Source organism: Danio aesculapii, chromosome 25 (genome assembly GCF_903798145.1).
Source record: "Danio aesculapii chromosome 25, fDanAes4.1, whole genome shotgun sequence".
NCBI lineage: Eukaryota > Metazoa > Chordata > Actinopteri > Cypriniformes > Danionidae > Danio > Danio aesculapii.
In genome coordinates, this window is record NC_079459.1 from 9,836,942 (window position 1) to 9,861,012 (window position 24,071).

Consider the following 24,071-nt stretch of genomic DNA (forward strand, 5'->3'; position numbering starts at 1 on the left):
TTTGCATTAGGAATTTATTTATTTAATATATTTTTTTAATGTTCTTACAGAAAGGCTCAATTTAGAAAACTATAATGCAGAAGAAATAATGCTATACATTACTGGCAGATCTGTTGTTGTACATTAAGTCAAGAGGAAAACATTAAGCAACTCATCATAAAGAAGCAATACACACACACACACACGCACACACACCAACTTGATGGTTGTGATATTATTTAGGATAAGTAAGAGCTAGGTTGATGGAAGAAAGAAAAAGTGTTTGTATACGAGATTTTAAATTTCAATTGAAACGTTTGATTACCAGTTTGATTAACCAATGAGATGTAATTGAATTAAAAGCAGGATTTGAATTTAATTCATTGAAGTATGTATATATGCATTACACAAAATACAAAAAATAGCTGACATAACCCCCCTCCCCTCCCCCCCCCCCCCCTTAAATCTGAATCTCTGGTTTAGAATTTTTACAAATCGGAAATCTGCATTCCAGGAAGTTTGAAAATATAAAAATCTGTTTTAAAAGAAATTCAGTTGACTTAAATGTCAGATGTTATATATTCAAGTTGAGCCCAGAAATTCAAATTCAAAACAATTTTTAACAGCTTATAATATTCAGTTTTATTAAATTACAATGGTCAATAATTCAAATTAACAATTCTAATTCAGATTTCTTTGTCATATTTTAAGCTCCTTAAAAAAAGCAGTTCATATGGGATTGGTAAGATCATTCCACCAGTGAGGACCAGTGAATAAAATGATTCTGGAGGTTTTCTGTCATAATTTGCCTATAACAATATATTGTTTTGAACTATTAGAAATGTCAATAAAAGTCACTTTGTTAAATATTTTAACATCAAAACTGTCAGGAAACATCAACACTGTCAGGTAAATGTGAATAATGGGAGATGGAAACACATTTGTCAAATAAACATTAGCAATGTGACTAATGAGACACAGCTGTCTTCATTATGATTGCCTTGTTGGGTTACTGTTGGTTACTAGGTTACCAATACTAGAGTTAGCTGATCTAAAACTCGATGGAAATGGACCTAATTTGCATAAGGAGTTTATTTATTTTATTTATTTTTTTTGCAAAATTTGAAACAAATTTAAATCAGGTTATAATGGATAAGGACATATTTTTTACTTAGTATCAAATAATATCCCCATGGGACATTTATTTTTTTAAACAGTGCTTTTTTTTTTGCATTTAGGTTTTTGTATTTTATATTGCTGAAGTAAAATATTCTCAATTCAATTTAGTATTGTATACTCCTAAAGGGTTTAGAAAATTGTCTTCAGACAGAGGCTCACAAACACAACAATACCATAAATAAAAATGCTAACAGAAATATATTCAGAAGAACAAATGTCCTTTTAAATCCTATTTTTTAAAACAAATGGCAGTGGGAATGAATGTCTTCTTGTATCTGGCCTTTTTCGTTGAGGGAACTTTTATCGTCAACCAGTGTGCAACAAGTTCCCGAAAAAAACGATGCAGCGGATGGGTAATGTTTTTTTTCAATAGGCTTTTCACTATATATATATTATTATTATTTTTTATTATTTTTTTTTTTTCTGGACAATGTAAATAAAAAAAGTTAATGAAAAACTGAAACAAATATGCAAATTGGTTAGAATATGGTTTAGGTATTTCTTGAGTTATGCTGATGTTCACCCTGATCTGCTTTATGAAATCAAGAGTCTTTTACACAATGTGCTTTAATGACAAACCTAAACAGAACAGGGAGTTCTCAGCATCACTGCATGCACATAGAGTTCCAACGGATGCAAAGGCATTCTGAAAATATCCAAACACTTATGCGAGATGGAAACTTAAAGAAAGAAATCTTTGTCGCCGAAATGGGTGGAGATCCTTGTGAGGGTGGATAATAACTCTTATGACCTCATGATTAACTTTAATTGCTAGACATGACTTTTTCTGATGTTTTTTTCCCATTACTTCATGTAATTTTCCCAATGCTTTGTCCAAGAACGTTGTCCAGAGTGGCAGCTTTGTGTCATGTGTTGAAGGTCAGTGGAAATGCTAGTCTGGACCATCTAAAGAAGGAAATTTGATGGGTTGCGGCTGGAAGGGCATCCGCTGTGTAAAACATATGCTGGGATAGTTGGCAGGTCATTCTGCTGTGGCGACCCCTGATAAATAAGGGATAAAGCCAAAGAAAAGCAGCTGTGTGTGTGTGTGATCACCATCTAACAGGAACTGGTGTGTGTGTGTTGCATGACAGTATGTGTAGTCCATGTGAATGCAGATTTGTAGTTCATTAGCGATCCACAGTCGTTGGAATGCTGATAATCATAACAGAACGAACGAATGATGCTTAACAAACAAATAAATAAGTAAGAAATATGTCTGTGGTGAAAATTTATATTTTTGGTTTTTGTATCATGTTTAACATTTTTTAAGTGTTTTTTGAATAAAAGTAAGAAGTCTGGTTTGACTCATGTTTAAGAAATTAAAAGTTTATTTTTTACTGTATATGCATTTATGCAATTGATATGGATTTTAAGTAGTATTGAGTCAAGTCATTTGAAAAGTAATTTGAATATGCAATTAGTATTTACTTACTTTTTCGAAATAACTCACCCAAAACTGCTTGTAATGTGTGATTGAATTGGTTACTGAAAAGTTAAATCAAGAGACTGAAGTTTGCTATTGCACGGGAATATTTGCCTCACCCTAAATTCTCCTCCTGGTATGTTTTGTTGTATTCGTTTTAGAAAAACACTGCCTTCGTGTACAGAGACTTGTCGTACAGATATCCTTTAGTGAAAGTAACATCGCATTTCAGAAAAAGAACATCATACCAACAGTAAAATGTGGTGGTAGTGTGGGGCTGTTTTGCTGCTTCAAGACCTGGAAGACTTGCTGTGATAAATGGAACAATGAATTCTGCTGTGTACCAAAATATCCTGAAGGAGAATGTGTTGGCATTTTTAGTGACCTCAAGCTGAAACAATCTTGGGTTCTGCGGCAGGACAATGATCCAGATCACATTGGAATGGCCTAGTCAAAGTACTGATCCGAATGCATTTAAGATGCTGTGGTGTGTACTTAAAAATGCGATTTATGTTCTGAAACCATGTAATGTATAATCCGAAGCACACCAGCAGGTCCACTTCTGAAAATGAAAATGAAGACTTTGGAGTGGCCTAGTCACAGCCCTGAACTAAATCCAATTAAGATGCAGGGGCATGAATTTAAAAAGGCGATTTATGTTTTAAAACCCTGTAATGTGTAATCCAAAGCACACCGGCAGGTCCACTTCTGAAAAACAAAATGAAGAATTTGGAGTGGCCTAGTCAAAGTACTGAACCGAATCCTTTTAAGATGCTGTGGTGTGTACTTAAAAAGGCGATTTATGTTCTAAAACCCTGTAATGTATAATCCAAAGCACACCAGCAGGTCCACTTCTGAAAAACAAAATGACGACTTTGGAGTGGCCAAGTCAAAGTACTATGTTGAATCCAATTAAGATGCTGTGGTGTGTACTTAAAAAGGTGATTCATGCTCTAAAACCCTGTAATGTGTAATCCAAAGCACACCAGCAGGTCCACTTTTGAAAAACAAAATTAACACTTTGGAGTGGCCTAGTCAAAGTACTGATCGAATCCAAGTAAGATGCCATGTCATAACCTTAAAAAATACAATGTGGCTAAATTCCAACAATTCTATAAAGATGAGTAGGCCAACTTTCATTCACAGCACTATGACAGATTCATTGCAAGTAAATGAAAACATTTGACAGCAGTTGTTGCTGATAAGGGTGGCCCAACCAGTCATTTGGTTTAGGGGGCAAACACTTTTTCCACACAGGGCTATGTAGTTTTGCATTTTGTTTTCTCCTAATAATAAAAACCTCCATTTTAAAACTGCATGATGTGTTTACTTATGTTATCTTTGACTAATATTTAAATTTGTTCCGCACAATTCTCATTTTTCACAAATAGAGCCCAAGGTAAACAGTAGTCTGTTACAATATTACAGTCTCCAGTCATTTTACGCTTTATTTAAAATGAGCACTCAAGCAGGCATTCTTAATATATAATTATATCTTAAAATAATCAGATGATACAGGAATTTTAAGTCCATAAAATAAGCATTGCAGCTTTTCATCTATAATTCAATTATCAAGTTGTTGACTGGTGTGATGCAAATTACTTCAACACAAGAAAACTAATATGTGATTGCAGGTATACTGATGATCATTCAGAAGACAAATCAGAAATTACACAAGTATTACAGAGTGTATAAAAATAGATCTGCCATATTAAATTAACATTCATATCTAATATAACCTGCCGTGAATAAGTTAGAAACATCTTTACCAATCTCTTTATTAACAATGAATCAATGTATTTCTTCATACTATAGATATGTAATCTGTTTGTCTGTCCTTTCTTCAGTTCATCTATTCATTTATTCATCCTTCACTGCACACATCTATCCATATTCATCTATTCATCAGTATTGTGCATTTCACAATTGTCCTCCTGCATTTATTGCACTGAATGTCTTGTTTCCTTACAGAATTTTGACAACTCGCTCTGACAACTTGTAAATCTATCATTTCACAAGCTCGTCAGATTGTTTGTTAGATCTATCACAATTTTAAGCAGTTTGATAAAACATTCCACCACAGGCTGGCAATTGAATTTGAGCAATATGGCTTTCAATACATTGTGATAATTGTGTTCACGCAAGCATGAGTCTGGTATTCCACTATTACCATCGTTGGTTAAGCACTTAACAGTCATCCCATTTAGATGAGTTCTACTGAGTGTTTTGTTGTAACATCTAGTATATTGACACATCTGCTAGACTCCCTTAACTGGTCACTGTCCTGATTAGAAAACCAATGAACTTGAGATCAAGTTGCTGTGTCATGAATACAGAACAGTATATTATGGATTAAATAGTGCGGAAAAGAAGTTCTCTGCAGTATTTGGTTGGCACATGAAGTCAAAACCACCCAAAATCGCAAGTTCAGTCGTTACAAGTATAGTTCATCAATTTGTGGTTTTCCGAATCCATCACAACTTGTGTGATTGGAAGTACACGGTTGACCTGGTATTAGAAGTATACTTCCTGTCTGCACTCAAATGATTTTGCTGCTTGCTCAAACTACTTATATAAAATGAGCTGAAACAACACAATTCTTGAGATTTTTGTTGAGACAACTCAATTGTTTTATGTTCAATCCACAAATTTGTTAAGTTATCTGAATGAATTGTGTGAAACCCTGCATTTTTTACAGTGTGTGTAACTATTTTGAGTTACACCCAACTCCCCATCCCCCAATGCAGTGTTTCTTTCAAACACTTTATCTATGCCAGGGGTTTCCAACTTTTAAGGAGACATGACCAACCCCTCTCCCATGAACCAAAATTATAATCCATGTGCTTTGGGATGCCGATTTTAATACAATTAAGACTATGATTAAGAGTCACCATGTAAACAATGATTTTTGATTTCCTTAATCCGACTAAAGTCATAACTGACCTGAACAGAAATGGATTTGAGACATGGAGTAAGCAAATATCAGTGGGACTATTGAAGTAAACATCGCAATCAAACTATTACCATCATGGAGGACTTTTTACCATATTTTCCAACAAGGTCCACACACGTGGCTGTCAGTAAAGGACTGCACACACACATCGCGAAATGCAGATGTTTTTTTCTCTCCAGTTGGCATGCGTTATTAAATTTCATCAAAACAACACTCTTCTACCAGTCCTTACTCTTTATTTGCATCCAATACCCCAGTTTGTCAAGGGTGCATGAATGAAATGTAACTGCCGAACTGCAGTTCTAAAATTACATGAAAAACTGCAGGAAACGTGGATAGCCTTGTTGACGCAACATTCGAACAGCACTTTACATAAACAACTTAATTATATTATAGTCTATTAAGGCAAATAACTAGATTACTGATGTCCATGTAAGCGTAGTTAGTAGTGTCTTCAAAGTAAGTGAAAGACTCAGAAAGGTACCCTGCTCATTTGATTCATAAGGGCAATTATTTGTCAGACGGCTCACCGGTTTGACTTTCATTCACTGTCATTATTTTTAAAAAGCACCTGGTCCATTTTATTTGTATATGTTGTACTCGAACGCATTAACTCTACAGGTTCCTGATAGTTAAATGTGGAGCTAATATTAATTAGATTCACTCTAGTGAGCGCATAAAAATCGTCATCATAATTTACTTGAGTGCACGCCTCAAATTCTCATGCCCCCCTTAATAGGTGCTGGTGTCCCCCCTGGTGGGTCATGCTCCACAGGTTGCAAACCTCTGATCTACGCACTTTGTATGATTTTAACATATTAAATATGTCTTGCTTAAATGTTTGCTTTTAAAGTTACTTTACATAGTCTAGTTTACTGATTGACTTTTGTAGTCCCTGCACTTATGCATTTATGCCATTTTGAACACTGCCATGGCTCGTGAAGAAAAGGGTTATTTTTTTATTTATTTAAAGGGTACCTATTTTACCCTTTTTACAAGATGTAATATTTGGAGCCTTTGGTGTCTCCACATGTGTCTGTAAAGTTTCAGCTCAAAATACCCATCAGATCATTTATTGTAGCCTTTTTTGTAGCTGTTTTTGTAGCCTGTGGCTTTAAATGCAAATGAGCTGCTTCTCCCCGCCCACCGTTCCCTTGTGAGTGTCTGCTTCTCCTGCATTACATCAGATGAACAGCAGTCAGTGATAGAGACTCGGATGAAGCTGAAACACAGCTCATTAGTCAAAAATACCAAGTAATTTTATTTCATGTATTTGTGGTGCAGTTTATTCAAGCCTCACAAAAATGTCACATAAAAATGATGTTTGCAGCACACACACACACACACACACACACACACACACACACACACACACACACACACATATACATATACAGGTATGCGTGTTTACTGACATCATGCAGCCATGGTGTTTATAGCGGCTAAGAATTACATAGCGATTTTACTGTCTTTATTACAAACATGCTCTGTTTCAAAAACATTTTGTTCTGTGGACATGTTTATACATGTAATTATAAAAACATGGCACCTTTCAATCAATTATTATTATATTTTAGAAGAACAGGAAAACATAACATAACATTAGCAGTGTTTGTCAAATAATAATGTCAAATAATAATAATAATAATGTTTTGTCCAACAATGTCAAAAATTTAATTCAAGAGTTCACACTTAGATATTGTTTGACAACTGTTAGCAGGTTTGGCATGCTGTCTCGGGAGAGAACCCTGGGCTTGGAGATAGTTGAGCCCAGGGCTCCTGCCTGGTCCATAGAGCATGTGAGGGGAGTATGAGATCAGGTGGTTCTCGAGAGCTCCTTGTGGTAAAGGAGGAAAGGAGGAGAAGGAGTGGATGGGGAGTTTCTTTAGAAAAAATGAAGATAAGGGAGTTGTTCTAGTTAGGCTACTTATAGTGAGTTGGATCGATCTGATTGGCTAATAAATGCATGTAGATGAGTGGCCAGCTGCAGTCAATCATATCATGTGCTCCTCTTGAAATTAGTTTGAGAAACTTCACGTAATGAAAGTAATTCGGATTTTAAAAAACTGACTTCAGTAAAATGTCATTTCTGTAACCAAATGTAAGTGTATAGCAACAACTAAATGATTTTTTAATGTCATTGTATGGCCATGTAAAAATATATGAATAATATAAAAATAAAAAACAAATAAATAGTAATATTAATTAATACATTTTACTCTGAAAGTTCTATTCTTCTAAAATAACTGAAGGGTCCGTCTTCATTATGTGATCTAAAACAGGTTGCCAAGTGAGAAAAAAAAAAAACATATCATTACAACCTCTTACAGTGTATCGCATTTTTTCTAAGGTCAGGTGGTGTAAACGTTCCATAAGCCATTGCTTAAAGGTTGGAGGAAATTTTTCCTTCCATTTGAGCAATATTAACTTTCTAGCTAAAACCGTAGCAAAGGCAATCACATTTTGTTGTGGATATTATATATAGTTATGTAGTATATACTCCACTGCCTTCATTATGGAAGTTTTGTGTTTTAAATACCGTGGTTCCCCTTCGGATGGGGAACTCCAATGCTATGTGGAAACTTCCACTATGGGGATTTTGTCAGAAACCAATCATCTGAAAGAGTATAAAAACGGGCCAATGAAATGCCAATGAGTTGGCAGCGTCAGCGTGCACAGCTGGCGTCAATGACAATCAGTCATGCTATAAAGACGCAGCCAGTGCCATGCTCGACATCCTTTCCTTTCGCTTTCAGCGCCTTTAGTATCTCCACCTGTGTCTACAGAGAGAGATCGAGAAGCAGCTTCTCCCGGTCCAGAGCGCGTATACGCAGTGGCAGATGGTCGAGCTGGGTATTTCTCCCTTGCCTGGCGTCCTTTGGGTCAGGTTCTCCAAGAGCGGTTTGTATATAGGATAAAAGCTTTCCTAAAAGAGCAACACGGTCGTGCAGCGCGTCTTTTTCAAGACGTCACTCCGACCGTGCGTTTCTGGATGTGGTGGTTTCCTATCCCCGGATGATGGGCACGAGCACAGCGTTTCATGTCTGGGGGTCCAGCATGTTAATGCTGTGCTCGCGGGCAGTGCATGCCATCACTGATGACATGTCTGTTGCGCAGTTAAGATCGCGGCTCGCTCTTGCAAAAGAGCCACCCACCCCAGTTGTCCCCCGCACTGCGGTTGTCACTCTGGCAGATCTGAGGGTCTCAGTGGGAGTAAATCCGCCGCCCCCGGGCCGCGGACCTCTCGCTCCTCCACGCGCTCCATCCAAGCTTCAGGTGAAGAGAAGCGCTCCGTCCTTGGATGGTCGCTCTCACCTGATGACACCGGGGGTCAGATGTCCATCGCTGCATCGGAGGATGGGCTGTCATTGTCTGATGAGGATGCGAGCCCGCTCGCTCCCTCCCTCCGGGGTGGAGAGCGCGGCGTTGGCATCTAAAAAGCAGACATGATGGCCGTGCTTTCTCGGGCTGCTTCGGCCGTGGGTCTGGTGATGGTTTATCCCCCAGCCCCGCGGCCGGACCGACTAGATGGGTGTGATGTGGAGGATATAAGGAGGCAAGACCTTCAAAGCCTACCGTCCCCTTCTTCCCGGAAGTGCACAGTAAACTCATGCAGTCCTGAGGGCACTTTTTTCTGCCCGATCTGCGTGCGCTTCCATCCTCACCATCCTTGGAGGTTGGGCTGTCAAGGTCTGATGAGGATTCGAACCCACTCGCTCCCTCCGGGACTATGAGCGCGGCGTCGAATCCAGAAGCAGGCTTTGCGGCTGTGCTTCCCCAGGCTGCTTCGGCCGTGGCTCTGGAGATGGTTTATCCCCCAGCCCTGCGTCCGGACCGATTAGAGGGGTGTGATGCGGAGGATGAAGGCGAGACCTTCAAAGCCTCCCCATCCCCTTCTTCCTGGATGGGCACAGTAGGCTCACGCATTGTGCTGCGTGCGCCTCCCCCCTCACCATGCACGCTATGGCCACCTACCAGCGCTACCAAGCGCAGGCGCTGGCCCGGCTGCGCGAGGATGGTTCCGACCCAGGACAGAGCATTCGCTCTTCACCGCAACCGACTATGCTCTTACAAAAAAACAAAAAAAAAAGTTGGCTGTGTGTGCCCTGGGAAGGACGATGATCACATCTGTGATCCAGGAATGCCACCTCAGGCTAAACCTGGTGATGTGCGTGACATTGACAAAGTTCGCTTTCTTAACTCACCCATATCCCAGGCTGGCCTGTTCGGCGACACTGGCGGTGAATTCGCCCAGGAATTCACGCCGGTGATAGAGCAGTCGGAGGCGATGGGCGAGGTCTCTATCGGCGGGATTGTATGACTGCTCCCCCCCGCCGAGCCATCCACATCCACTGCTTTTTCGCCGAGGATGCCCGCCTGCAGCTTTGCTTCGCCGCACCCGCCTGCGACTCCGGCCATGCGGCTGCACCGAGCATCGCGCAGGCAACACACGTCCCCCGCCCAGGGCGCCGCTAAGTTCGGTAAAACGGACCGCGAAGCGTCCCTGAGGCGGGCCATCTGGGGAGGAGGGAATTTGATCTTTCCCCATTGGAGGGCGGGGCACTTTATTTAACGGCGTAAAAAAAAAAAAAAAAAAACGCCATCAAACCCTCAGTGAAAGAGCATTTTCCCCTCCTCCGGATGTGACAGCCCGAACACTGCCAGTCTGGGACGCTATGCCTTCCAGCTCGCAGGATCGGTGCATTTCGCCAATGGCTCACGGAGCGCGAGAGAACGGTCTCCTTTCTCTCCACTCCCAGCCCCTCTTCTGGAGTTTGAGTGCGAGACGAGAACATCTCCTCACCTGCTCTCCTGTGGGACCCCAGTGCTCCCCGAGCCCACTCACTCCACGTTGCCCCGCCGCTGGCACGTCAGCGATCGTGCGGGTGGGACCATTTGCGGAGGCTCTGCCTGCCTGGTTAGCGCAGGCCAGCTCATCGCAATGGCTCATCCATACGACCAGACTCGGCTATGCGATTCAGTTCGCAAAACGGCCTCCCAGGTTCACAGGAGTGTATTTCACCAGGGTCAGTCCTGCGTCCGCCCCTGTCTTGCGAGAGGAGATTGCTGTCCTCCTGGCGAAGGATGCAATCGAGCCGGCCCTCTAGCCGAGATGGAGTGCGGGTTTTACAGCCCGTACTTCATCGTGCCCAAAAAGAGCGGTGGGCTATGGCCAATCCTATATCTGCACATTTTGAACCGCTGCCTTCACAGGCTGCGCTTCGGAATGCTTGCGCAGATGCGCATCACGCGATGCGTTCGTCCTCAGGATTGGTTTGCAGCAATAGATCTGAAGGACGCGTATTTTCATATCTCCACACTTCCACGCCACCGGCAGTTTCTGCGGTTTGCTTTCGAAGGTCGAGCATGGCAATACAAGGTCCTCCCCTTCGGGCTCTCTCTGTCTCCGCGAGTTTTCACCAAGCTCGCGGAGGGTGCCCTCACGCCCCTTCGGCTCGCCGGCATCCGCACACTCAATTATCTAGATGACTGGCTGATTTTTAGCCCACTCTCGGGAGCAATTGATTATGCACAGAGACAAGGTACTTCGGCACCTCCGCCCGTTGGGGTTTCAGGTCAACTGAGAAAAGAGCAAGCTCGCCCCCATGCAGAGCATCTCCTTTCTCGGGTTGGAGCTGGACTCGATCACTATGGAGGCGCGCCTCTCACGAGAGCGCGCCGAGGTAATGCTGAACTGTCTAAGAGAGTTCGACAGGAAAAAAGTGGTCCCCCTGAATTTATTTCAGAGGCTCCTGTGGCATATGGCATCCGCAGCCGCGGCCACGCCGCTCGGATTGCTCCATATGAGACCACTACAGCATTGGCTTCACGATCGGGTCCCCAGACGCGCATGGCACGCGGGTACACACCGAGTGACTGTCACTGCGCTGTGTCGCCGCACCCTCACCCCCTGGAAAGGACCCCTCCTTCCTATGGGCCAGTGTGCCCCTAGGTCAGGCGTCTAGTTTCGGCAGATGCCGTTTCGGCAGATGCCTCCAGTATGGGGTGGGGGGGCCGTGTGTAGCGGGCATGCTGCTGGGGACCTGTAGAGGGGAACCCAGCTGCATTGGCATATCAACTGCCTAGAGCTGTTGGCAGTGTTTCTCACTCTGCGCTGCTTTTTACCGGTGTTGAGGGGGCAACACGTGCTGGTCAGGATGGACAGCACGGCTGCGGTAGCGTATTCCAACCGGATGGGGGGTATACGCTCCCACTGCATGTCTCAGCTCGCTCGCCGTCTGCTCCTCTGGAGTCATACGCGGCTGAAGTCGCTGCTTGCTATTCACACCCCGGATGGGCTCAACCGTGTGGCCAACGGGCTCTCACGGCAGCTCCTTTCCCGGGAGAATGGCGACTCCACCCAGAGTCTCGGGGCATGCGTAAGTATGCACTTCCCCCAGTGAGCCTACTCGCGCAGTTTCTGTGCAAGGTCAGGGAGGACGAGGGGCAGGTCTTGCTAGTTGCGCCCCCTGGCCCAAACGGACCTGGATATCAGAACTCTCCCTCCTCGCGACGCCCCCCCTGGCGAGTCCCTTTGAGAGAGGACCTACTCTCCCAGGGACATGGCACCATCTGGCACCCTCGCTTAGTTCTGTGGAACCTCCACGTGTGGTCCATAAGACGCGACGAGGAAGACTTAGGTAACCTACCGTTGGCGGTGGTTAATACCATCACTCAGGTTAGTGCACCCTCTACGAGGCATGCCTACGCCCTGGGGTGGAGTCTATTCACTGAGTGGTGCGCTTCTCGCCGAGAAGACCCCCGATCTTGCCAGATCAGTATTGTGCTTTCTTTCCTTCAGGACAGGTGGAGCGAAGGCTGTCGCGCTCCACACTGAGGGTTTACGTGGCCACCATCTCCGCTCATCATGATGCGTGGATGGCGGCACCGTGGGGAGGCATAACCTCATCATCCGGTTCCTCAGAGGTGCGAGGCGGATGTTTTCACCCCGCCCCCCTCTCATGCCCTTTTGAGATCTCACGGTAGTGCTACGAGCCTACGTGGGGATCCCTTCGAACCACTCGACTCAGTATCCTTGAGATTTCTGTCCTTGAAGACAGCTCTGCTGGTCGCGTTGGCATCGGTTAAGAGGGTTGGGTACCTGGAGGCATTTTCGGTCAGTGACTCGTGCCTAGAATTCGGGCCGGCCTACTCTCACGTTGTCCTGAGACCCCGGCCCGGCTATGTGCCCAAGGTTCCTACCACGCCGTTTAAGGATCAGGTAGTGAGCCTGCAAGCGCTGCCCGCGGAGGAGGCAGACCCAGCCCTTTCATTGTTGTGTCCTGTTCGCGCTTTGCGAATATATGTGGACCACACTCAGAGCCTTAGATCCTCTGACCAGCTCTTTGTCCATTACAGCGGTCGGCAGATGGGAAGTGCCGTATCTAAACGGAGGTTGGCCCACTGGATAGTGGATGCCATCTCCCTCGCTTTTGAGCCAGGGTGAGCCGTGTCCCCCGGGGGTGAGAGCGCACTCCACTACGGAGCATCGCATCCTCCTGGGCGTTAGCACGCGGCGCCTCTCTGACAGACATTTGTAGAGCTACGGGTTGGGTGACACCCAATACATTTGCAAGGTTACAATCTGCGAGTGGATTGAGGAAACGATTCGGTTGAGGTGTCGAAACACGCTTGCTGCGCCACTCTCCCTAACCCGGAGATACATGCGCTTTTTTTTAGCTTTGTCAGTTTAGTTCCCCATTTCTTTGGCGAACCCTGCAGAGTTGCTCCGAGGCCCCCAGCACCTGACTCAGCGGAGGAGTCAGGTGTTGGCCCGTTACGTTGTCGGCATGCCCGCTGGTCAGCCCGCGTTCTGGTTATAGGTGCCTGCTATGCGTGATCCCCGCTGGCGATCCCATACGTTCACTCAGCCACGGTATAATCCCCCCTTCTAGGGCAGGCTCGTGTCTTCCCTCCCCGCTAACCATCCTTATGCAAGGACTCCCCATCTCTGGGCTAGTCCATAGGTTGTCACCAGGTCTCCCCTTTGGGTAACAGGTGAGCTCTGCAGCGTCCTCCCTATCGGGACTGAACGCTTTCCCAACGTACTGTCGTATCAAAACCTATTTTACTGGGTTATTGCGACTCACCGAAAAATATAACTGTTTCTGAACAGGTAAGTGAGGGCCAGGGGACATGTTGGAAGACTGTGTCTCGGGGCGTTGTAGGTGCGCTTGCTCTACTGCGTGGCACACCCTTCGCCAGGGACGCAGTAAGGTTCTTTCGTTGTGACGTTTTCCATAAATTTCCCCATAGTGGAAGTTTCCACATAGCATTGGAGTTCCCCATCCGAAGGGGAACGCTACGGTTACTAAAGTAACCCTTCGTTCCCCGAGGGGGGGAACGGAAATGCTATGTTCCTTCGCTACAATGATTGTCCCTTAGCTGTTGAGCGTGAAAGTCTCTTCAGCTAGAAAAGGATGTCGAGCATGGCACTGGCTGCGTCTTTATAGCATGACTGATTGTCATTGATGCCAGCTGTGCACGCTGACGCTGCCAACTCATTGGCATTTCATTGGCCCGTTTTTTTACTCTTTTAGATGTTTGGTTTCTGACGAAATCCCCATAGTGGAAGTTTCCACATAGCATTTCCGTTCCCCCCCTCGGGGAACAAAGGGTTACTTTAGTAACCATAGCGTTCAGACTATGGATCTCTGACAGTACGGAAAAATTATAAGTAAAAGTACCATTACTTGCCTAAAAATGTAGTGCAAGTAGAGTTAAAGTATTTGTTGTAAATATTGCTCAAAGCATGAGTAAAAAGTAACCCTTTCAAAAGTACTCAAGAGTAGTGAGTATTACGCTGTAAAAAGCTGATGCATTTACATGTAATTTTGGATGTGTGTAAACGTAAGATTCTGTATTGCATTTAGTTATTGCACAGCAGGCACACAACATCATAAGACGTTAATATTAGGTTAGATTTAGGTTGTGACGTCAGGCGGCCAAAATTCAATGTCTTGCCAGTGTCTAAGGACAGCGTTATTTTGATGTCCAATAACGATGTCAAAAGATGTTAATATTTGGTCGATTTTTAGGTTGTTAGAAAGTGACCAAATTCCAACGTCAAGCCAACATCTTAAACCAACATCATATTGACATCAAATACTGACATTATTTTGTCATGTGTGGCAACCAAAATCCAACGTCTGATAGAAGTCATAGTGGTAATGTCCACACAAAATTCAAGCTGTTTATTAGACGTTGATATTTGGTTGATTTTAGATTGGACGTTGAACATTGATGTCGGCCTGACGTTGGGTACTGATGTCAACCTGATTTTCTTATACAAACAAAATGCAACGTCCTCACAACGTTGGGGTACAACGTCAATCTGAGGTCATATTGATTTCTTGTGCCTGCTGAGTGTTTAAGGCCATTTCAGTCATCATACAGTAAACATTTGTCAATTTCTCATCAGTGACATGCATGTAAACAGTCTCTTCTTCTTCTTCTCTTCTCTTCATCTTCTTGGACACTTTTAATGCTTCCAAACAGTTTGCTGCAATTATAAATCACCTCAATTTATAAATGTCTTGACGTAGTTCATTATGAGGCGATTTACCATCTATGTGTGATTTGATTGAACAGGAATCACAGGACTGATTTTTCAAATGCCCATAGAAAGAAAAATTAAGGAGTGACTGCAGATCGAAGGAATGTAGTGAAGTAAATGTACCAATACTGCATTAAAAATTTACTCAAAGGAAAGTAAAAGTACAGATTTTTAAAACGACTGTACTTACTAAATTACAATTTCTGAGAAAAACTACTCAATAACAGTAATTTGAGTATTTGTGATTAGTTACTTTACACCACTGTCACCATACCGTTTATTTAATGGATGATGTATTGTACTATGGTACTTCAGTCGCAAGTTACGTTGTTGTTTGCGCTGTAAAAAGTTCTGGGTTCCACACAATCAATTTGTGTGGGGTCAGCATAAACAAATTAAGTTAACGTTTACAAATTTAAGTTGATTGAACATAAAACAATTAAGTCGTCTAAAAAACTCAAGAATTGTGTTGTTTCAACTCATTTTAAATAAGTGAGTTTTAACAAAAAAAAAAAAAACTTTTTTATTCTGAGTAACACACCTCAAATCATTAATATTTGTTGTTGACTTTTAGATTGTTTGATTTTTCTTTATGTGTGAATGCTTTCATGGTTTGCTTTAATGTATGCCTGTTGCTCAGTTGCTTGCATAAACACAAATCATGCTGCAAATTTCATAAGCGAGTTTTTGTAAACACGTAGCAGCATGAGGTTAGACTCTTGTTTGTCAGTTGAATGCATTAACCTTGCACATATCATCTCAACACCTTTCCCTTTTTTATTCTAGCTAGTGTTTGTAGTTCATCAGAGCAGAGATGAAGATGAGTGATGAAAGTGATCGCTCGGGTCATTATCCTCCACATTACAGGGCAGAGAAAATTAAAATTTGATTTGTGGAAGGGGCTGTGTTTTGCCGTTCTGGTGGATAACCGGACGTGAAAAATGTGCCCCAGACTCCTGCTCTGAGAGCGAGCCTGTTTACCCCCTGAACAAGGGAAATTAATTAACCTCATTTATATTCTGGGCTCGTATACACGAAAACCCATCCTGAGGTCTAGGTTCCATGTCAGAACTTGCATGTTTTGTCCCTTTGTCTTGAGATGAGGTCTGACTTCAGATCAGCTCTGCAGTGATAGTAATAATAGATGAGGCTGCTGTTTTTCAGAAGCAAGCGGCTTATGGATCAGCACTTGAGTTTGAGGTATTAGCCAGAAGGTTTAGTTTGATAAATGCTGTTGTTTTATTGAGAGCAGTGTGCACTGATCTCACCTGAAAATCTGTCACGTATTAACCTTGGAGATTTACATTCCATTTTTTTTCCATGTTGATTTTTGATATTTGACTGTAGAATGCAGAATGATTACAATTCCATTGTTAAAAAGGCAATCCTTTTTTTATTTAGTACAATCTCATTTGTACATTTTGTAAATCTTTAGGCCCAATCCTAATTCTTTTTTTGTACTCCTACCCCTTGCCCTAGCCATTCCCCTTGGCCCTTGAAAAAGAGTGTGAATGGGAAAGGCTTCAAAATTGACCCCTAAGAAATGGTACAGCACTACAACACCTGCACACGTCATCATATGTCATCGCCAGCTCCTAATTCATGTGAGATCAATGATGGCAACTGCTGTAGTCACTCCAATTGCATTATTTTAGTCATTCTAGTTGCATTATTTTAGTCATTCCAGTTGCATAAATCACCAAAGGCAACGATATCATGTTATCATATTGATATAATGTGGCAATACGCTTGTAACTGTACTGTGTATTTACACTGGAACCATATTCATCTATATAAACACACGAAAACAACATTAACATTATACCAGACACTGTGAAAAGGTCATTCCCAGCCATTAGAATTTTCCGACAGGGCATTCGAGTGTCATCGAGTGACAGATGTAAAAGTATATTGTGGGACAACTTTACAGGAGTTATTATTATTTATTACAGATAGTGAAATTTAGTTTTATAATAATAGTTGGTGTTTTTTTTTACCGTAAAACATGAACACCATTATGAATATATTAGAACATTTGCTCGTTTGATGTAAAAATTCTTAATAATGCCAAAAAATAGTAGGTTGTGCATCTCCTGACTCTCGTGGGCAGCAAAATTTTCATACCCCTTTATTTTTATAGTGTGGTCCTGGAAAATCTCAGTTTCAAGGGCTAAATAGCTCTTCACCTTAGCCATACGCCTTCAAGCTAAAGAGAATTGGGACACCCCTACCCCTTCACGTAAATGCACAAAACAAGTGTAATGCTGTGGTCACACCAGACGCAGAACATGCGTATAAATCGTGCTATTCGCGTGTAAATAGACGTGTAAACATTTTAAGTTTACTTGTTTTATTCGCGCCAAATTCACTTCAAAGTAGACGCGGATTCGCGTCATGGGCAGGGCATCTGTCTGCACGGTGACCCTAGCTTCGTTGCTAAATGGCTAACATTGTCATTTAAAGTTTATTAGCATATTAATAACAGCAGAACATGGGTTACTCTACAAGTATATATTTTTTTATTATGGCAAATATTTACTAAAAAATACTGACTTTTTTTTGTTTAACCCACTCAACAATTCACACATTACTGTCTGGTATACACTATTTTGTCCTCTACTGATATGCTAAAAAGGCAATGCATTCCTGACCATTATCACCAATAAAGTCCAGAAAAACAGGGCATCAGGAAATTATAATGCGATAGGTTCAAATATTCTTTTCCAGTAATCAAAGAAATAATTTGTTACTTCATTTTAGCTTTATAACTATTAAATTGTTTTAAGTTCAAAATTGTAATAAATACATAAGTGTAAAACCTGTGAATGGTGGAAAAACATATTCTGTAATATTAAAACCACCGGGGACTCCCCTTTTGCCAAGGCCTCTCTTTTTGTTTTTAACAAACTTATTCCTCAAGGTTTTCTAAACTTTTACAAAAACTTTCTTCCTTTCCCACTACTGTTACAATTTCTAGCCAAGAATTTTTGGTCATCTGATTGTCCCTATGATCATGTATGGACGGATTATAAAGATGTCTGTACAGTCGTACCTGTTTCAGTCAAAATCTCTTCAAAGTGATTCATATTCAGCTCAAATCACACGTGGCGCTGTGCGAACTGTTCGCTCAAGTCTCAAAAAAAATCATGTCGCGCACACCCTAAAGTGAACCTCTGCAAACACATTGATAAATTTACATTCCCCGTGCCCGATCAAGCGAACTAGCGGACGTGGCGAGCCCAGTTTAATGAACTGTTGTCCGGTATCGGCAAGAGGATTTCTCCTCGGAACATCAACAACAAGCACTACGTCATAATCACGCCCTTAAAAGAGAAAGCTCCTGATTGGTTAACGAGGCATAAACTTATTTGAAAAAAATTACAATTTAAAAGTCCTGCATTACTCAATTTTTTTTTTATTAAAAGAGTTAAATTTCTATTGTCCATGCATTGAAATTCATATGAATTTTAAGTAGCATTGATTCAACTAATTAAATTACTTGAGTAATTAGGTTACCATTCAGACAAAGCACTTAGAACTTTTTAAAGTAACTTACCCCACACTACTTGTGACCTAGTAAAGTGTAATATGCTAGGGTTAGGGTTATTTTAACAGTGCAATTAGTAATTAATTACTGTTTTGAAGTAACTATTAAAGTGTAATATGCTTGTCTGTGTTTGTGAATAAAGCCAGTCGTTCTTGCTGTCAAATGAGACATATAATTACTAACGCAATATATAAAGGCCTTTATTACTGTGACTTCTCTTCGACAGTATTGACTTTAAGCCACTCCTAATCGGGTTTTGTGATGCTTCAGCGCAATTTTCAATTAGCAGTGAACATTGACGTGCGACACATGACTAAAGAAGGAGATTAATATGAAGAGAAATGAACTGAGAGCTGGAGAGAAGAGCCGTCTGTTTCCTTGCTGATGGCACCCTGTCTGACTGGAGCGAACCAAAGGAAAGCTGGCGCGTGTCTTAAGCCAGTGAACATGACAGCACCAAATGTGCAGCAGATTTCCTTTTTAATGGAAATGTTGTTTCTTAAAGATCAGCGTTACTGGCAGTGACTTCAGAGACAGTAAAAAGTCTAGACAGGGAAATTTAGAGATGGAAAGAGCACCGGTCACTTGTCAACCCAGGAATTAAAGAACAATATTTTGTTTTGTTATTTTTTAAGTTAGATTTTGTATTAAGAAAATATATTGTGATTTTCATGAGAATCCATTTCATGAGAATTTGACTTGACCTCATTTCTCCATTTGAAGTACAAATGAAATCTAAACTAACCATATTATTTTGTTAGCTCACATTGCTAGTTCTTCCTGTTTGTTTTGATTTAAAGGGCCCTATCATACACCCGGCGCAATAAGGCACAAGATGTGTTTCCACGATGTGTTGCTATTTTCAGACCAATGTTATCCTAATTTTTCAGTTTTCCACCATGTTGTCTAAATAGCAAATCCATTTGCGCCACTTTGTAGACTCATGGATGTTTTGGTCTAGAAAAGAGGTGTGTTAAGGCGCATTGTTGGCGTTGCTATTTTGAGGAACTAAATTGGACTGTTCAATAGACTAGCTGAAAGCAGGTCCAAAGTCCAGCGCAGAGCGTGTCAGTTGTGGGCCTTGCTTAAACACTGCTTAAAACACGCATGATATAGAGCAATACAGAAATATCTTTACAAATGAAAAAGAATTAAAGGATTAAAATGTAACAAAAATGATGATTATTTTTTACATAAATATAAAAACCACTGCCTTCATGCCTTCTTCACCTCTGTTTTTTTCAGTTTATTCATGACAACTTGCTTTTGTATAATGTTATTATTATTAGCAGTATTATTTATTACATGCATATTTATATTTGTTTAGAATTTTCCAACTGTCAGGTTTTGGAACATATGGGGCATAGGAAGTGTCTTTGGATATAACTCAGTTTTATGACCACACTTCGTTATTATTGCTTATTTATTCGTTTGCTGGAAATTAAAAGTGAATTTATCAATAGTTTTAAAACAAATCTTTGCACTTAACAAATTAAATTAATTATGTAGGCTTATGCATGTCTTCAGTGGAGTGGATCCAACACCGCTTCCTTATCCACGAAAGAGAGAAAGTGAAAGTGAAAGTAAAGATCGATTGGAGGAGGCTCATTCTTTATCCTCGCACTGCAGATGGTCTGTTTAACTGTTTTCTTGCTAGTGAAGCATTCAGTTTTTCCACTCACAAAGTCCGCCATGTAAATAGCAAATGCACCATGGCGGGACGCAATTGACACTTAAAGAGAGCAGAAGATGAGACTCTGATTGGTTTATTCTCAAAACACGCCTATAACTCATTAAGAGAATAAGCTCAACCCTGTTAGACCATGCACCATGGCATAGAGCGTCGATTGGATTCGGACACCCCTGAATGCTTTTGCGCCCTGCCCATTAGACTTTGCATCTAGATCGTTAAAATAGAGCCCAAAATCTGTCCGAGGTATTGGACGAGGTTAACATATTTAACCACGCCTCTCCGACTGTCAATTTTGACAACAAAATAGGAGGAGGAGGTGTGTGTTAGGTTATAAAAAAGCTCTAGAACTTTCCCAGATCTTTCTGAATGAAATGCCTACTTTACTACATCCAATCAGCTCCCAGTAGAAAAATGTTTTCTCATTTTATATTTCGTTTCTCTAGGAACTGCGTCATATGGAAAAAAAAGTCCCACAATATAATTGTATGTGACCCACCAGGCCATACTATACACACCAAATGCGTATTTGACCAAGTAAATGACATAAAGTCAATGCAAACTTGGTGACGCGAATGACACGGAATGTGAAGGGCATTTGGCGCGAACATCCAAAAATCACTTCAATGACATCTTTCATGATTTCAACTAGAACGAAAACATCCCAGGAGTAATCCAAAGTAGGCCTGAGGTGCGTTTCCCAAACAACGACGTAACTCGTGGCTGAACTATCATATTATGATACATCGTTTGAAAAAAAAATGCACTTGTTTTCTATATTAACTGAAATATATGTAAATGGCACAGTGCCTATGTTTATTATTGAGAACATTACATATTCTATTCTTAAACATAAAATCACTTATAAAAGCTAACATGTATTCATATCATATATAAATCATATAAATAAACAAATAATTAGGCGATTTATTAAGAAATGAAAGTTATATTTATTATTTTTTAGGAAATGAAAAAATCTTGTTTGATAATAGTATTAATAATATTGATGATGATGATGATGATTATTATTATTATTATTATTATTATTATTATTATTATTATTATTATTGATATTATTATTATTATCATTAAGTAGGATATTGTTTATTCATTTATTTATTTTTTAAAGTCTACTTTTACAATTTGACACGCTCAAACCAATGCAGAAATGTGCTAACCAACAGGTCCATGTCATATACAGAATAGATACTTAATAAATAACCCACTATAAATTAAAAGCATTAACGTATGCTATGTTTTTTGTTTTCCCAAGCTTTGCAGACATAACGTAAATTCCGCTTTTAAATAATAGGTCACATATAGCTTTTCATCATGAGAAACAGCTGTGTTCAAAATGACATCATGTTTTCGAAGTGCACTGCGAAGGGAGCGCAATTGTAAACATGAAGATCGCTGAAACTGAACTGTAAAAATGCTTTGAAAGCAAATTACACCTAAGAGTGATGACTTTAATGCTTTTTTAAAAAAATTATTCCAAGTTTTAATGTTAGAATGTTCTAAAGGAATTGGGCATAACTGGGAACAGAACATAGTCAGGAACTATGTTGCTAACTACAGCTCTAGAGGTGTAGTTGCAAGCGTACAAAATTGTGACGCAGTTAGCGAATGTTCCCTGGATTGTTGGATTGGGAAAATGCCAAATCAACGAACTATGTTTCTAACGACGGAACTTGCGACCTTAGTTGGCTAATGATGTTTTTTGGAAAGGCACCCCTCCACGATTAATGTGAAGTGACGATGACACCAGGGGTGCGGATCCAAACGCAGGTTTATTTAGCAGAATAGTCAGGCAAGCAACAGTCAACACAGAGGCAAACAAATGTATACAGGGAATCCAGAGTTGTGGTCAATAAACAGGCAGATGGTAAAAAAGCATGCAGCAGACAACGTAAAACAAACAAACAAACAAGGCAGGGGCCAAAAATACAGCAAGACAAGGCAAGGAAAATGCATCATAATGTTCACAATACTGTACAACAAGACTCAGCTATGTATGTGTGTGTGTGTGTGTGTGTGTGTGTGTGCAGTGCATGACTGGATCTTGATCCAAATAATGGCGGATTTGTAGTTCTATGCGATACTGTGTGTTTACCAGCGGTCTGCATAGGCTGGATTGCTGGTGATCGTGACAAATTCATTTAACTGAATTTAAAAATGTTGTAGTTATTTTCTTAATTTGTCATGACACTATCATACTTTATTGGAAAAAAATGGTTTTGAATACACAGAAGCATAGTGTAGCGTACTTTGTGATTATGCTTGGTCTTCCTTTGGTGCTATTAAAACAACCACATAAAACCTGAAGCTCTTTTATGAAATTATAGTAAATTGCATTCTAAATCGCACAACACAATTTTGATTGGATAAATCGCAATTAGATTTTTTTCTCCAAATTGTGCAGCCATAATCCAGAGCAAGTGGCACAGTGCTTTGTTTTTGTTGTAACCCAGCTTACAAAAAAAATCCATGTTGCTTTATAATATAGTGACTGTAAACTATACATTTCCCATTATGCATGTTTGATTTGCAACCCAGCTCAAATTGTTTTGTTGGTTCATAGTTCTGCTATGATGATTTTGAAAATTGACATTGTTGTTTTTGATTTTGTTGGAGTAGCCTAATGTGAATTTCTTAACCCAATTAAAGGCTTCATGTTAAAATAACCCAGACTGATTCCTGATGAAACGTAACTATTTAATGTTTTATCAGTTTCGTGGCTAGTTCGTATGAATTCATAAAGTTAATTCGTACAAAAATTTACTATTTTAAAAAGGAGGCGTGGCACCTAACCCCACCCCTAAACCCAACCATTATTGGGGGACAAGCAAATTGTACTAAATTGCACGAACAAGATCATATGAATTCATAAGAATTAGCAACTAAATTGAAAAGTTACGTTGCCATGAGATTGTGTTGAATAACCCAGAGAAGTAACATCTATTTTACATTCACTCAAGTACATTAATGTTTTATAATGAAATAAAGCAACAATTATTTCAGGAGTAGTAGCATTTCTTTATTTTATTATAACATTAACGTTACAAATAAATACTTGTGTAAATGCAAAACATGTTAATTCTCTGTGTCATTTTTAGCTTGAAGATTTTTATGCCCATTCCTGCACATTTGCACACACCCTGGTCATATATTGCGTAGTTCTGAGTATGCTCTGATTATGCATTTCGTACTGTGTATGAGCACAAATAAAATTTGAATTTGAAATTAAACAAAATGAGTTTAACCCACCGTACCCCACCCCCCCTTATTAAACTCAACGTACGGCGGTAATAACTTAATTCACATTGACAAATTCAGGTAACCTTTTTTTTCTTGTTGACCAAACCATCAGACATTGTTATGTATATGATGTATTTCCAATTGGTGCTGCGTAGATTTTTTTGTTCCAAATACAGGCAAGACCCCAACAAGACAACAGAAAATGCACTGCATTAATCGCACGTTAATAAAATTAATTTGCCTTAACTCAATATTAATGTGTTATTTTAAATAAATAAATAAATAAATAAATAAATAAATAAATAAATAAATAAATAAATGATTAAATATTTAAATAAACAAATAAATAAATAAACAAATGAATAAATAAATGATTAAATGTTTAAATAAATAAATAAACAAATAAATAGATATATAAAAGATTAAATAAATTAATAAATAATTGATTAAATGTTTAAATAAACAAATCAATAAATAAATAAA

General features: G+C 40.3%; 1 protein-coding gene across 1 annotated transcript in view; it reads left to right on the forward strand.

Moving 5' to 3' along the window:
* Positions 1 to 24,071, forward strand: part of b4galnt4a (beta-1,4-N-acetyl-galactosaminyl transferase 4a) — a 407,281-nt gene that overhangs the window by 198,881 nt on the left and 184,329 nt on the right. The gene's annotated exons all lie outside the window — the stretch shown is intronic.